The following is a 17,392-nucleotide window of genomic DNA, read 5'->3' as shown; positions in this document are numbered from 1 at the left end:
AGGACATACATTCCACTAACTTTTAATAAGGCACACCTGTTAATTGAAATGCATTCCAGGTGACTACCTCGTGAAGCAGGTTAAGAGAATTTCAAGAGTGTGCAAAGCTGCCATCAAGGCAAAGGGTGTCTATTTTGAAGAATATCAAATATAACATATATATGTTGATTTGTTTAACACTTCTTTGGTTACTACATGATACCATGAGTGTTATTTCATAGTTTTGATGTCTTCACTATTATTCTACAGCGTAGGTAGTAGTAAAAATAAAGAAAAAACCCTGGAATGAGAAGGTGTGTCCACACTCTTGACTGGTACTGTACATTGGAGGAGCCATTACCAGAGAGGAGGAAAAGCAAGTGTGTGTCTGTGTGAGAGATCGGTGTGTGTGTGTGTGTGTCTGTGTGAGAGATTGGTGTGTGTGAGATATCTGTTTGTGTGTGTACGTGTGAGAGATCGGTGTGTGTGAGATATGTTTGTGTGTGGATGTATGAAAGATTGGTGTGTGTGTGTGTGAGAGAGATCGATGTGTGTGAGTGTGAGAGAGCTCGGCGTGTGTGTGTGTGTGTGTGTGAGGGGGATCGGTGTCTGTGTGTGTGTGTGTGTGTGTCTGTCTGTCTGTGAGAGCTCGGCGTGTGTGTGTGTGTGTGTGTGTGTGTATAAGTCAATAATGACTTAACCTGACCTCCATTATCCACAGAGCTGCACACAGTATGTGGTCCTACTGGCACCCTATTCCCTATGTAGTGCACGAGGGCTCTGGTCGAAAGTAGTGCACGAGGGCTCTGGTCGAAAGTAGTGCACGAGGGCTCTGGTCGAAAGTAGTGCACGAGGGCTCTGGTCGAAAGTAGTGCACGAGGGCTCTGGTCGAAAGTAGTGCACGAGGGCTCTGGTCGAAAGTAGTGCACGAGGGCTCTGGTCGAAAGTAGTGCACGAGGGCTCTGGTCGAAAGTAGTGCACGAGGGCTCTGGTCGAAAGTAGTGCACTATATTGGGAAGAGTTCAAAGCAACTCACTTCTCCCCCCCTCTTACACGGGTAATGAAAGGGCTGGCTATTACACAGTCAAAGGCTTGACAGAGCGGTGTTTAACACAACACAATGCCTTTAGCTCAGAGAACTACGCTGCTGGCAGGCAGTGGCACGAGTAGCAGCGAAGAGTGACAATGTTTTCTAGTAAAATAGTCCTGTTTTTCTTCTCCTCATCATTCTAGTGTCCCAGACTACACTACAGTAGAGGAGAAGCCCTCATCATTCTAGTGTCCCAGACTACACTACAGTAGAGGAGAAGCCCTCATCATTCTAGTGTCCCAGACTACACTACAGTAGAGGAGAAGCCCTCATCATTCTAGTGTCCCAGACTACACTACAGTAGAGGAGAAGCCCTCATCATTCTAGTGTCCCAGACTACACTACAGTAGAGGAGAAGCCCTCATCATTCTAGTGTCCCAGACTAAACTACAGTAGAGGGGAAGTCCTCCTCATCATTCTAGTGTCCCAGACTACACTACAGTAGAGGAGAAGCCCTCATCATTCTAGTGTCCCAGACTAAACTACAGTAGAGGGGAAGCCCTCCTCATCATTCTAGTGTCCCAGACTACACTACAGTAGAGGAGAAGTCCTCCTCATCATTCTAGTGTCCCAGACTACACTACAGTAGAGGAGAAGCCCTCCTCATCATTCTAGTGTCCCAGACTACACTACAATAGAGCGGAAGTCCTCCTCATCATTCTAGTGTCCCAGACTACACTACAGTAGAGGAGAAGCCCTCATCATTCTAGTGTCCCAGACTACACTACAGTAGAGGGGAAGTCCTCCTCATCATTCTAGTGTCCCAGACTAAACTACAGTAGAGGGGAAGCCCTCCTCATCATTCTAGTGTCCCAGACTACACTACAGTAGAAGGGAAGTCCTCCTCATCATTCTAGTGTCCCAGACTACACTACAATAGAGCGGAAGTCCTCCTCATCATTCTAGTGTCCCAGACTACACTACAATAGAGGGGAAGCCCTCCTGATCATTCTAGTGTCCCAGACTACACTACAGTAGAGGGGAAGCCCTCCTCATCATTCTAGTGTCCCAAACTACACTACAGTAGAGGAGAAGCCCTCCTCATCATTCTAGTGTCCCAGACTACACTACAGTAGAGCGGAAGTCCTCCTCATCATTCTAGTGTCCCAGACTACACTGCAGTAGAGGGGACTATCTACTCACCCCATTAAAAAATAGTAGGCTCTCTTTCATAGGTCTGCAAATGTGATGATGCACAGAATGCTTCCTTATAAAAGGTGCGTTGTTACAGTTTGTTATCAGCTTCTCCACACTTGAAAGGTATTCACTGCTTCTGATGCCATTCCTTTATCACAGTCAACAACACATATTGTACAGTAAGAATAGGCATATAATGGAATGAAATCAATCAACAGTCCCCGGGGCCTATGATCTGTTATTCCGGCCCTGCAGGCGGTGAATTCTAAGACACCGGTGTTCATTGTGCTGAGTGTGTTTTTAACTGCACCACCTAGTGCCTAGTGTCACGCGGTGTCATTGCATGTGGCAATCTCCGTTTTTTTAAAAATCAGCTCTGGTACAAAACAGCGGTTCCTCTCGCCTGGCTGTGCTCACCAATCCTCCGGGGTCAACCAAGATAGAGTCTTCTTTTGACTCAAAGAGGCAAAACGGCACATTGAATGGAAAAAACACCCGTTTACTGAGAGATTTGTTGATCTAACAAAACAATAGCCGAAATTCCTGATAACTGTCAGCATAGCATACATTGGGATTTAGGCATGTAGCCTTTCAGATACCAACTAGTTATTACAGTAATGCCCTAGCCCACATTGGTAGACTGATCGGTATCACTGCAAAAAAACAAGCTAGGAAAAAACCCTGGAAAAGATAAGACAAGACAATCCTTAGTGAGCTTTCTGGGAGAGAAAAATAGCCAAACAGATTCCCATCATCTTGTACCACACGCCAAACACAACCTCTTTGTTGGTAAAGAGGTTCCTGAATTGTTAACGTGGGTAGAATAGTGCTGATAGTATCTGATAGCCATAGTAGTGCCACACAACAGCGGTACTTTGTCAAACACAGACGAGATAGGACGATCCATCTAGAGCCAGCGTGCCTCGCCTCGTCTGTGATCTCATGTTATGAGAGGTGAAGGGTAGCTGACAGGCTACAGATTATGTATTCACCATGTCAGTGCTGTCTGGCTGGAGTAGAAAATAGAGAGAGAGAGAATGTCTGTGTGTCTCACTTTCTTGGTCTCATTCCTGCCAGGGTGCCGCGGCCTGTGTGTCGGCCCAATATCTTAAAACACCACATGAGAAGCACTGCAACAGCCAATTACTCTGGTTGTTGGCACTCGACACAGAAAAACATATTTTGAGGAGAACAATGAGACACAGACAGACAGGACAGACAGGACAGACAGGACAGACAGGACAGACAGGACAGACAAGACAGACAAGACAGACAAGACAGGCAGACAGGCAGACAGGCAGACAGGCAGACAGGCAGACAGGCAGACAGGCAGACAGGCAGACAGGCAGACAGGCAGACAGGCAGACAGGCAGACAGGCAGACAGAGTGGGAGAGTGGGAGAGAGACAGAGAGTGGGAGAGAGACAGACAGACAGAGTGGGAGAGTGGGAGAGAGACAGACAGAGAGAGTGGGAGAGAGACAGACAGAGTGGGAGAGAGACAGAAAGACAGAGAGAGTGGGAGAGAGACAGACAGAGAGAGTGGGAGAGAGAGTGGGAGAGAGAGTGGGAGAGAGAGTGGGAGAGAGAGTGGGAGAGAGAGTGGGAGAGAAGCCTGCTTGAATTGTTGTGAGAGCATCACATGCTGCCTGCCTGTCAGTAAGGGCTGACAGATGGTTCTTTTTAATGAATGTTCAGCACATGAATGGCCCCATCAAGAGCACTTTGAGGGAACACTGAAAATTCTCTGGACAAAGGAACATTGTCCTACAAGGTAACAATGTTACCAGGCAGATAACAATGAAATAGATATCAAAACACTAGACACAGAGGGCGAAAAAAAAAGGGGGAAAAAAATAGATTATTAAGACAGATCAGACCCGTCCTTAAAATATCAAGTGCAGTCTTGTGTGTAGAGGTAGTCCCTCTGAAGCACAGATAGTATATGATCGGTGATAGAAGCTGGCCATGGCACAGTTCACTGCTAATAAATAAGCCATCTAAGAAACCTAGCACTAAAATTTTAAGCAGGCGATCCTCTGATGCATTAACTAGGACTGGGAATTACCAGGAACCTCACGATACGATATTATCACGATACTTAGGTGCCGATACGATATGCATTGCCATTCTCACGATTCTAAATCTATTGCGATTCGATACTGTGGTTTTATTGCGATTCGATGTTCCAAACATATCGCCTCATCGTGTCTGTTGCAGAGAGAGGAGAGACAGAGCCATGAGAACACACATTTTAATTAGTCATGGAAATAAAGAGCCCCCCCCCCAAAAAAATGGACTGCCTATTTAAAAAGAAGATGGAGAACGCGCTATAAAGGAAAAAAATACTGGAGTACAGCAAACTAGCGGAAAAATAATATCCCTTTAAGTAACTGTATCCCCCACCCACACACCCAATCACTAACCTGTATCATTTTACTTCATACGTTACAATGACAACGTTTCAATGGAGAAATAGCCCACTAATCAAATGTAACCTATTTATAAAGGCCTTTTTATAACCAGTTGTCACAAAATACAGGGATGCCTCAAATCCCAAAGAAGAAAACTAAATAGAAATGTAAAAAATAAAAAATATTACAAGGACTCATTCAATTTCAAAACATACCACCACAGATATGGGATATTAGGCGTATGGCGTTATACCGTTTATACGGTATACTGGGGTAATTCATGAATTTTTTTCGAAGGGGGGGGGCATTTGGCTGTGGGGGTGTGTGCTATGCCACTGCTTATAAAACTATAAGTTAAGTATAAACTATAAGAAACCTGAGATGTATCAAATAAATGATATGCAGCTCAGGGATCCAGCTATGTATTTGGTTTGCTACCTCATTGGCTGGACACCAGCATCAAGCTTCTTGGTTACAGCCAAAACATTCAATCCCCTCCCGGATCAATATCCCCGTTGCCAAAATTGTTTTGTGTGTTTAAAAATTGGTTTTTTTAGCGCCCCTTGTGTGCACTTTCGGTAATACAGTATACCATGGTATGGTACAGAAACGGTATGAAAATCTGGATACATGCCCAACCCTAGAGGATATATGATGACCTCTTTCACTGCAACTCTCTAACTCACTGTTGACTTCCACCGAGACTAAACATAATGCTGTATTCCCAGATAATAGGTGCTGAGGAGAAGATGTTTCGGAAGAGAGATCTAGGCAAAGAACACACACACACACTGCCTGGCTGCATACGAATGCAACATATAAACACTGACTGAATCCCCCCCCCCCCCATCCTGCCTATTGACAAATAAACCAACAAAGATGTGCCACAGCAGAACAGTGGAGACTTAGGCAACCAGGCACTCACAAGGGATCCTCACTTCACTCAGTCAGTCTGACACACACTTCATAGGAAAAGCCTTCCAGATGTACGCTGCACATCATTCCCTACTCTCCCAGCTGCCATTCCCTGCTTAAATCAATCCTTAAACATTTCCAAATGACTCTCTTGGGTGAATGTAAAGTGTTCTTCTCTCCAGACATTGACACTCGTCAGATAACTCCCTATTCTGTCAGCAGCCATCCAAGCTAACCCAAGAAAATGCCTTGTGCAACGGTAGACAGTACATCGTATGCCTATTTGATGTGTGTGTGTGTGTGTATTCTACTGAACATAATGGTCCCAGACAGTACCCCATTATCATTCACTGCTTGTGGTGAAATCTCCATCAGTCTTATATGCTATGTCAACTGAGTAGCAGTGGTTTCACAATCACTGTACTCTGAGAGCACTGGGAGACAGTGCTAAAATAAATTGGCAGGCAAATCAATACAGTGTCCTCAGCATGACAGTATGAAGATCCAATACTCAGTTTGTAAAAACTCATAGTACAGTAGAGTAACAGATATTCAATAGCAAAAAAAGTTCATTTGATCCATATGTTGAGAACAACAAGCTACACATATGCAGAGCAGCTTTCAAATCAAACCCATAACAATGATACCTAACTTGCCAAATTATAGCAACATTCAGGACAAACATCACAAAGCATTGAAAAACAACAGGTTGAGTTTGAATTAGTCTTTGACAACACTGCTGCAGTTCAGGAAATAATAAGTTATCATTTATTAACGCATTGTTTGCGCAACAAATATGTATTAGCTAACTAGTAAGCTAGTTAGATACCAACTCTTATCCTGAAACATCTATTGTATTTAAATGATGGCTCAGTATCTGAATTCACAGATTTCATTAACAGTTTGCAAGCGATAGAGGCTTGTCTAGAAGCTAAAACCAAACCATCTCCTTGACAGTCCTTAACAATATCATTGTTAGCTAGCAAATTAGCCGAGTTATTCAAAGTGCAAACAACTAACGTTAATTATCCGAAGTTGGCAAGCTTACCTTACAAATTTGGTCAGCTAGTCAAACAAAACCTTTCAAATGTTGCTAGCAAGTTGCTTTGAATGACTAACTTGTTTGCTAACATTAACATCATGTTTCTGGGTAGCTAGTTAGCTAACTATGTTAGTTAGCATAACTAGCTTGCTTGTTAGCTAACAACTGGCAGGTGCAGCATATGGTTAGCTAGCTAGCTACCAGCAGTTGCTAACGTTAGCCTGTCTCTGGTGGAGTTGAATTTGCAACGTTAGCGAACTGTACTGACTAGGTTAGAGATAACATTTGTGATTGAGGTAACGTTAGCTAGTCGTCAGTGTGACAATAGCATGGGATCATCCGATAATCTCAAGGCAATCATTGCCTTTGATTGATGGCTAGCTAACGTTATGTTCACTAGCAAACTGTTAGCAAACTGTCGACTTGATTAAACAGTTCGTTGTCATCGTCACCAACGACACCCCAATCCAGCTAATACGTGATAAAAGCTAAAAAAAAAAAAGAATACAAAAATTGCTAACTAGCTAAGGTACCTTATTTTTATGACATTACGCCCTTTTTTTTATTATTCATGGCCATCAAAAGCAGGAGTATAATTTAGATAGCCACAGCTATTGCAACACTTACCCTTGAAGAGCTTGTTCTACATCTGTGATTTGTTTGAGATGTGACTGCAACAACAACAAGTAACAATAATTCAGGCAGCTAGCTAGCTAGCCAGCCAAGTGCTGCTGCTGCTAATACAGGAGTAGCTAGCCTAGCTAGCGAGCCACTGTGGGATGTTTTTAATTAAAAACGAAACTGACCACGTTTGATATTAATTCTGTGATAAAATGATGTCGTAGGGAGTAATCGGTGTCGGGGTATTTTCTCTTCAGTTGGCTAAAGAGGCACAGTGTGTGAGAGTACAACTAGCAGAAGGAACCGGTATCTTTGAGAGGTGTACTGAGCGTGACACCTTCTCTTCTTCATTTTCGGATGTGGAGATACTTATTCCATCTACTGGTAAATTACTGCCACCTACTGTAGAAGAAATTAGAAACTCCAATAACGTGACCGCCCGAGTTTTTCACGGGTCCACCCGATCCCAAATAACAGAGACCTGACCCGGGACCTGTCATCTGGTCTCCGGTCTATGTAATTACAGCTGATAGACCCAAATGGACCCGAACACGGCTCTGCATAAGATATTTATTCTATGCTAAGTAAGGTAGCAACATTTATTGACTAGCCAATATATAAAACCTATTCATTAACCAAAAGAGCAACTTGGCTGATAAACGTGTTTATTTGTCACAATCGATTTTATCTTTATTTAACTAGGCAAGTCAGTTAAAGAACATATTCTTATGTTCAATGATGCCTAGGAACAGTGGGTTAACTGGTCTAGGAACAGTGGGTTAGCTGGTCTAGGAACAGTGGGTTAGCTGGTCTAGGAACAGTGGGTTAGCTGGTCTAGGAACAGTGGGTTAGCTGGTCTAGGAACAGTGGGTTAACTGGTCTAGGAACAGTGGGTTAGCTGGTCTAGGAACAGTGGGTTAGCTGGTCTAGGAACAGTGGGTTAGCTGGTCTAGGAACAGTGGGTTAGCTGGTCTAGGAACAGTGGGTTAGCTGGTCTAGGAACAGTGGGTTAGCTGGTCTAGGAACAGTGGGTTAGCTGGTCTAGGAACAGTGGGTTAGCTGGTCTAGGAACAGTGGGTTAACTGCCTTGTTCAGGGGCAAAACAACTGAACTTTTTCTTTTCTTTTTTTTCTCTACCCGGTTAGCTCAGGGATCACGCCTGTTAGAGTACAGGCCTAGTTCTAGTACAGGTACATTACACACACAAAAACAGAATACCATCTTCGTAAGGGTGCTTTTTTAAGCCCATAAATCAAGACAGTAAACCCATTTATATGCAAGGTAGCTAGCAACCTGTATGCTGTTTATCTTTTACACCTAGTACAATAAATGGGTATCACCCAACCAAAGATCTAGTGGAAAGCGAAAGCCATGGTTTCGGTGGCGTTTTAATTGCCATTATAACTTTTGTAATCTCGGCCATAGGTATATAATCAGATTATATATCTATGTTCTCAGCAAACCAGAACCATTTATGTTAGGCCCAATGTCTGTCCATTGGTATGTCCACAAAATATGACACATTTTGTAGAACCCGAACAATCTCTCACTTTGATTTGGACATACACGTTATATACATAAGTATGTGGACACCCCTTCAAATGAGTGGATTCAGCTATTTCAGCCACACCCGCTGCTGACAGGTGTATGCAATCGAGCACACAGCTATACAATCTCCATTGTCAAACATTGACAGTAGAATGGCCTTACTGAAGAGCTCAGTGACTTTCAACGGGGCACCGTCATAGGATGCCACCTTTCCAACAACTCAGTTGGTCAAATTTCTGCCCTGCTAGAGCTGCCCTGGTCAACTGTGAGTGCTGTTATTGTGAAGTGAAATCATCTTGGAGCAACAACGGCTCATACGCAAAGTGGTAAAACACACAAAATCACAGAAAGGGACTGCTGAGTGCTGAAACAGGTAGCTTGTAAATATTGTCTGTACTCGGTTGCAGCACTCACTACCGAGTTCCAAACTGCCTCTGGAAGCAACGTCAGCACAAGAACTGTTTGTTGGCAGCTTCATGACAGCCGCACACAAGCGGCTAAAACACAGATTGACCTGGTGTTCAGTAATAAACCAGAGAGAGTGACTAAATCATTCAATATGTTTACTGGGCTGTCTGATCATAATCGGACACTTAATAGTCAGAAAGCTTTCTAAGAACAGGTTGAACCTCTACTGTTAGAAAGCCTGATTAGCTCAGAATACCTAAGAGAATACCTAAGAGTGAATTAATTATTTTGAAACTGCAATTAAGGGAATTAACTGGAATGATCTCTTGTCCTATACAGATGTGGAAGCTGATAGTCAAGTTTTTCTATCCACAATCCAGACTACAATAAATGGTTTCCTAAAGAAAATAAAATCCAAACCTGGCCTCTTCCTTGTCTAAATGGAGAAATCTGGAAATTGATGAAAGAACGAGATTATGCTCTAAAAACAACCCTAAAATCCAAATTAGAGCATGACAGACGTAGGTTTACCATGTTGAGAAATAAGGTGATGAAAGAAATCAGACAGGCCAAGGCAAACGTTTTTATTAACATAATTGGTGAAGGGAAATTCTAAACTGATCTGGGAGAATCTAAAAAGGTTAACAGGGAAAGACCATAGTAACACTACAAAAAGACTAGAAATCATGGTGAATAACAGTCTAACACAGGATGCAGTCGAGATAGCAATAGCCTTCAATTCCTACTTTATTAACACAGAACCCCTCTACTAGTTTATTGGGCTCAGTGCTAGTAAATGACGCTCAACCTGTCTTCATCATAAGGAAGGTTTCTGTGTCAAAGGTGAACAAGGTGATTAGCTCACTAAAGAACTCTAAAGCCAAAGATGTGTTTGGGCTGGACTCTACCCTTCTTAAAAACTACAAAGAGTCACTCATTGGCCCCATTACTAAGGTCACCAACACATCTATTGGTCTGGGGGTGTTTCCAAGGGTATGGAAGTCGGCCATAAAAACGGCCATCTTTAAATCGGGTGACCCTGCTGACGTGAGTAACTACAGGCCCATTAGTATACTACCTGTGGTGTCGAAGGTTGTTGAAAAGTGTGTAGCAGAGCAACTGAAAGCCCACATCAACAACAGCCCCTTCACATTACACTCCATGCAGTTTGGCTTCAAAGCGAAACACTCCACAGAAATGGCCAACTGCTTTCTTCTGAAATGTGAAGTCCAAGATGGACAAAGGGGGCGTTGTTGGGGCTGTGTTTCTGGACCTAAGGAAGGATTTAATACTGTTAACCATGAGATTCTCATCACAAAATTGTCCAAGTTCAACTTTTCCCCCGATGCCCTGAGATGGATGAAATCATACCTTGAAGGCAGAACTCAGTGTGTCAGTGAGCAATGAGCTGTCGCCCACCCTTAGCTATGATGTGGGCGTGCCCCAAGGGTCAATACTGAGGCCCCTCCTGTTCAGCCTGTACATTAATGATCTGCCTTCTGTCTGTACTGGGTCTGAAGTTCAAATGTATGCAGATGATACAGTGATATATGTGCATGCAAAGAGCAAACAACAAGCTGCACAAGAACTCACTACTGTAATGGTCCAGGTTACAAAGAGGCTCAGTGACTCGTATTTGCATCTCAATGTGAAAAAAACTGTCTGCATGTTCTTCACAAAGAGGACAACTGATGCTACTGAGCCAGATGTCTATATGTCAGGGGAGAAGCTCCAGGTGGTATCTGATTTTAAGTACCTTGGCATCATACTTTATTTAAAAAGCAGGTGAAAAAGGTAATTCAAATAACCAAAATTCAACCTAGCTCATTTCCGATTTATGCGAAATTGTTTGACTACAGAGGTAGCAAAGCTGTACTTCAAATCTATAATACTCCCCCACTTAACATACTGCTTTAGTTGGGTCCAATCTTGCCGTACAACATTAAAACCCATTCAGTTTGTCTACAAACAGGCTCTCAAAGTGCTTGATAGGAAGCCCAATAGCCATCATCACCATTACATCCTCAGAAAGCATGAGCTCCTGAGTTGGGAAAATCTTGTGCAATATTCCGACGCATGTCTTGTATTCAAGATCCTAAATGGCCTGGCTCCCCCTCCACTTAGTACTTTTGTTACACAGAAAACCCAGACATATGGCAGCAGATCCACAAGGTCTGCCATGAGAGGTGACTGTATAGTTCCCTTAAGGAAAAGCACCTTTAGTAAATCCGCTTTCTCTGTGAGAGCTTCCCATATACGGAATACACTGCCATACACTGCCGTATGATGTCTGTTGTCTGTAGCTTGTGAGGTGTGGAAACACTTTGTTGCTTTTAATGGATTTTGTCTTGTTGCTTTTTGTGCTATGTTGCTCTGTCTGTATGCTGTGCCTTGCTTGTCCTATGTTGCTCTGCGTGTGCTCACTGCTCAATGATTGTCTGTATTGTAATTAAAAACCTGCTCAGGGACTGCGGTTGAAAATTAGCCGGCTGGCTAAAACCGTCACTTTTACTGAAACGTTGATTAATGTGCACTGTCCCTGTAAAAATAAAATAAACTCAAACTCAAGCCTTAGATCAACATGTGCAATGCCAAGCGTCAGCTGGACTGGTTTAAAGCTCTCCGCCATTGGATTCTGGAGCAGTGGAAACGCATTCTCTGGAGTGATGAATCCCGCTTCACCATCTGGCAGTCCGAGAGCCGAATCTGGGTTTGGCGAATGCCAGGAGAATGCTACCTGCCTCAATGCATAGTGCCTCAATGCAAACTGTAAAGTTTGGTGGAGGAGGAAAAAGGAATGGCAAATAAGTCTGGCTGCGCAACCGATTGGCAAACGTATTGCAAATTGAAATATCATGTGACTGAACTGAGTAAAAAGAAGAAGAAACTACTATGAAACGAAGATAAATTACATAAGGAATGATGGTTAAAAAGTTTTGAAAAGAAAACATTAAATACATTTTTTTGGGAAAAAAGGCAAACTCACCTCCATCATTCATTGAATCGGATGGCTCATTCATCGTAAAACCAACTGATATTGCCAACTACTTTAACGATTTTGTTAATTGGCAAGATTAGCACATTTAGGCATGACATGCCAGCAACGAACGCTGACACTACACATCCAATTATATCTGACCAAATTATGAAAGACAAGCATTGGAATTTTGAATTCAGTAAAGTGAGTGTGGAAGAGGTGAAAAAATGATTGTTGTCTATCAACAATGACAAGCCACCGGGGTCTGACAACTTGGATGGAAAATGACTGAGGATGAAAGCAGACGATATTGCCACTCCTATTTGCCCAATTTTTAAGCCTACTAGGAAGCATGTGCCCCAGGCTTGGAGGGAAGCAAAAGTCATTCCACTACCTGAGAATAGTAAAGCCCCATAGTCGACCAATCAGCCTGTTACCAACTTTCAGCGTGCTTATAGGGAAGGACATTCAACATGCACAGAACAAATGATTGATGATTGGCTGAGAGAAATTGATGATGAAAAGACTGTGGGGGATGTTTTGTTAGACTTCAGTGTGGCTTTTGACATTATCGATCATAGTCTGATGCTGGAAAAACTTATGTGTTATGGCTTCACATCCCCTGCTATATTGTGGATAAAGAGTTACCGGTCTAACAGAACACAGAGGGTGTTCTTTAATGGAAGCCTCGCCAACATAATCCAGGTAGAATCTGGAATTCCCCAGGGCAGCTGTTTAGGCCCCTTCCTTTTTTTCAATCTTTACTAATGACAGTATGTCTATGTATGCAGATGACTCAACACTATACATGTAAGCTACCACAGCGACTGAAATGACTTAGTTCTGAGCATGGGCTCAGAACAGGGTAGCACGACCGGCCCGTGAATGTGCACAGAGAGCTAATATTAATACTATGAATGTCAATCTCTTCTGGCTCAAAGTGGAGGAGAGATGGACATCATCACTACTTGTATTTGTGAGAGGTATTGACATGTTGAATGCACCGAGCTGTCTGTCTAAACTACTGGCGCACAGCTCTGACACCCATGCATACCCCACAAGACATGCCACCAGAGGTCTCTTCACAGTCCCCAAGTCCCGAACAGACTATGGGAGGCTCACAGTACTACATAAAGCCATGACTACATGGAACTCTATTCCACATCAAGTAACTGATGCAAGCAGTAAAATTAGATTTAAAAAACAGATACAAATACACCTTAGGGATTAGCGGGGACTGTGAAGTAACACAAACATAGCCACAGACACATGCAATACACACACACACGATAACATACGCACTATACACACATGTACACATGGACTTTGTACTGTAGATATGTGGTAGTGGTGGAGTAGGGGCCTGAGGGCACACATTGTGTTCTGCATTGTGCAGCAGCTAATGGGGATCCATGATAAATACAAATACAAATGGTCTGGGGCTGTTTTTCACGGTTCGGTACCCTTAGTTCTCGTGAAGAGACATCTTAACATCTTAATGCTACAGCATATAATGGCATTCTAAATGATTCTGTGCTTCTAGATGATTCTGTGCTTCCAATTTCGTGGAAAAAAAGTTTGGGGAAGTCCTTTTCCTGTTTCAACATGACAATGCCCCCGGGCACAAAGCGAGGTCCATACAGAAAAGGTTTGTCGAGATCGATGTGGAAGAACTTGACTGGCCTGCAAAGATCCCTGACCTCAACTCCATCAAACATGTTTGTGATGAATTTGAACGCCGACTGCGAGCCATTCCTAATCGCCCAACATCAGTACCTGACCTCACTAATGCTCTTGTGGCTGAATGGAAGCAAGTCCACGCAGCAATGTTCCAACATCTAGTGGAAAGCCTTCTCAGAAGAGTGGATGATGTTATATGAAGCAAAGTGGGACAAACTTTTGGTCATGTCGTGTATCTACTAAAGTAATGTTAGGTAGGCAAGCTACTTCTCTGCCAGTAATTGGCCTGCTCTGCCTTGATGGTTAGTAAAATATACATTTTCATATACTGCCATTGATATTATTGATAGTATGCATCACCATATCACTCCTTTATATGGGTGAGAAGACCAGAAAGACATCCACAATAGTGATGTATATGACTGCTACTCCTTTAGGTATATCTCAACTCCTGCACCGGTACTAGACCCATAGTAGACCTATTGTCCAAAAAAATCCATACACATATTTAGCAGATTTGATTTTGGAATGTTTCCCCTTTCGTCACCTCCCATCTACTCTGTCATCGCTGTCATCTCTGTCATCTGGAGATGTTAGTTGAATAGATTGATTCTATTTGAGAGACTCCTCTGGGATTTGTGTGTGTGAGCACATACTCCATTTTTTTTATTACATTTTTAATTTAACTAGGCAAGTCAGTTAATAACACATTCGTATTGATAATGATGACCTAGGAACAGTACCTGTCAGCAACGGGTGTGGCTGAAATAGCGGACACCCCATTTGAAAGGGGTGTCCACATACTGTTGGTGATGTAGTGTACTTTATAACGGTCAAGTTGGAAACCACAACACATCTAATTGAGGAAAAAGAGAGGCCTCAAAGCATTACATCTGATGTGAATCAGTAGTAGGGGAACATAGTAGGGGTTCACAGCAGTAACCACCAGGCCAGAAGCACCTCAAAGCATTACATCTGATGTGAATCAGTAGTAGGGGAACATAGTAGGGGTTCACAGCAGTAACCACCAGGTGGAGTATGATCCCAAGAAAAGAGGTGGAAGTGCAGCACTCTAACAAGGAAGGAGTTGGCCAGGGCTTGGCCAGGGCTTGGCCAGGGCTTGGCCAGGGCTTGGTCAGGGCTTGACCAGGGCTTGGTCAGGGCTTGACCAGGGCTTGGTCAGGGCTTGGTCAGGGCTTGGTCAGGGCTTGACCAGGGCTTGGCCAGGGCTTGGTCAGGGCTTGGTCAGGGCTTGACCAGGGCTTTGTCAGGGCGTGGCCAGGGCTTGGCCAGGGCTTGACCAGGGCTTGGCCAGGGCTTGACCAGGGCTTGGCCAGGGCGTGGTCAGGGCTTGGTCAGGGTTATGACCAAGGTCATTCTGATTTTCCCCAAATTCTACCCTTTTCATATCAGTTTGGCAAAAGACATCAGTAAGACCCATTTCCTTACAGAAATGCAGTTGATTGCAATAATTCACTATGAGTCATGTATACTGGAAGAATGAGACGTATATACTGGAAGTATTTAAAATATATATATATAATATTTAACCTTTATTTAACCAGGCAAGTCAGTTAAGAACAAATTCTTATTTACAATGACGGCCTACCCAGGCCAAAACCGTAACCCGGACGACACTGGACCAATTGTGCGCCGCCCTATGGGACTCCCAATCACTGCTGGTTGTGGCGTAGCGGTCTAAGGCACTGCATCTCAGTGCACGAGGCATCACTACAGACACCCTGGTTTGAATCCAGGCTGTATCACAACCGGCCGTGATTGGAAGTCCAACGTCGTCCGGGTTTGGCCGGTGTAGGCCGTGATTGGCCAGCGTAGGCCGTGATTGGCCACTGTAGGCCGTGATTGGCCAGTGTAGGCCGGGTTTGGCCAGTGTAGGCCGTGATTGGCCAGTGTAGGCCGGGTTTGGCACAGCGTAGGCCGTGATTGGCCAGCGTAGACCGTGATTGGCCAGTGTAGGCCGGGTTTGGCCAGTGTAGGCCGTGATTGGCCAGTGTAGGCCGTGATTGGCCAGTGTAGGCCGTGATTGGCCAGTGTAGGCCGGGTTTGGCCAGTCTAGGCCGTGATTGGCCAGTGTAGGCCGTGATTGGTCAGTGTAGGCCGTGATTGGCCAGTGTAGGCCGGGTTTGGCCAGTCTAGGCCGTGATTGGCCAGTGTAGGCCGTGATTGGTCAGTGTAGGCCGTGATTGGCCAGTGTAGGCCGTGATTGTAAATAAGAAATTGTTCTTAACTGACTTGCCTAGTTAAATGAATGTTAAATAAAAAAAATAAAAAGTACAGTGCATTTGGAAAGTATTCAGACCCCTTGACTTTTTCCACATTTTGTTACGTTACACTGCTCTGGATGGGCCACTCAAAGACATTCAGAGACTTGTCCCGAAGCCACTCCTGTGTTGTCTTGGCTGTGTGCTTAGGGTCGTTGTCCTGTTGGAAGGTGAACCTTCGCTCCAGTCTGAGCTCCTGAGCGCGCTGGAGCAAGTTTTCATCAAGGATCTCTGTACTTTGCACCGTTCATCTTTCCCTCGATCCTGACTAGTCTCCCAGTTCCTGTAGCTGAAAAACACCCCCACAGCATGATGCTGCCACCACCATGCTTCACATTAGGGATGGTGCCAGATTTCCTCCTCCTGCTGAGGAGTTGCTTCTGTCTGGCCACTCTACCATAAAGGCCTGATTGGTGGAGTGCTGCAGAGATGGTTGTACTTCTGGAAGGTTCTTCCATCTCCACAGAGGAACTCTAGAGCTCTGTAAGAGTGACCATCAGGATCTTGTTCACCTCCCTGACCAAGGCCCTTGTCCCCTGATTGCTCAGTCGGGTGGCCAGCTCTAGGAAGAGTCTTGGTGGTTCCAAACTTTTTCCACTTAAGAATGATGGAGGTCACTGTGTTCTTGGGGACCTTCAATGATGCAGACATTTTTTGGTACCCTTCCCCAGATCTGTGCCTTGACACAATCCTGTCTTGGAGCTGTACGGACAATTCCTTTGTCCTCATGGCTTGGTTTTTGCTCTGACGTGCACCGTCAACTGTGGGACCTTATATAGACAGGTGTATCCCTTTCCAAATCATGTCCAATCAATAGAATTTACCACAGGTGGACTCCAATCAAGTTGTAGAAACATCTCAAGATTGATCAATGGAAACAGGATGCACCTGAGCTCAATTTTCAGTCTCAGAGCAAACAGTCTGAATACTTATGTAAATTAAATTACCTTATGTAAAGGTATGTTTTTTAATACGTTTGCACAATTGTTGTTTTTTTTAAACTGTTTTTGCTTTGTCGTCATGGGGTATTGTGTGTAGATTGATGAGGGAGGAAAAATAACTTAATCCATTTTAGAATAAGGCTGTAACGTAACAAAATGTGGAAAACGGTCTGTATACTTCCCGAAGGCACTGTATATATTGGAAGTATAACACATACTAGTATATTTATGGTTGATATGTACTGTATACTTGATGTATTTTCACAGTATTGCATTACATTATTGCTTAATAATACAGATAAATAGCATCTATGAATGTCTGCAGTTTCTAAAATACAGAATTAACGTGTTGACTGTGTG

The 17,392-nt window shown here is 43.7% G+C and overlaps 1 protein-coding gene across 2 annotated transcripts in view; it reads right to left on the bottom strand.

The window, feature by feature from the left end:
- Nucleotides 1-633: 633 nt before the first annotated feature.
- eno1a (enolase 1a, (alpha)) overlaps nt 634-17,392 on the bottom strand; it is a 54,253-nt gene continuing 37,494 nt past the window's right edge. Inside the window, exon 13 of one of the 2 annotated variants that reach the window (XR_005053378.1) lies at nt 634-659. The gene's annotated coding sequence lies outside the window, so the exon portion shown is untranslated. Of the gene's footprint in view, nt 660-5,819; nt 5,838-17,392 lie in introns of those variants that run through there. The other variant, XR_005053377.1, reaches the window with a different exon arrangement.

Source organism: Oncorhynchus mykiss, chromosome 9 (assembly GCF_013265735.2).
Source record: "Oncorhynchus mykiss isolate Arlee chromosome 9, USDA_OmykA_1.1, whole genome shotgun sequence".
NCBI classification, from domain to species: domain Eukaryota; kingdom Metazoa; phylum Chordata; class Actinopteri; order Salmoniformes; family Salmonidae; genus Oncorhynchus; species Oncorhynchus mykiss.
This window is presented reverse-complemented; position numbering and strand designations above follow the sequence as displayed.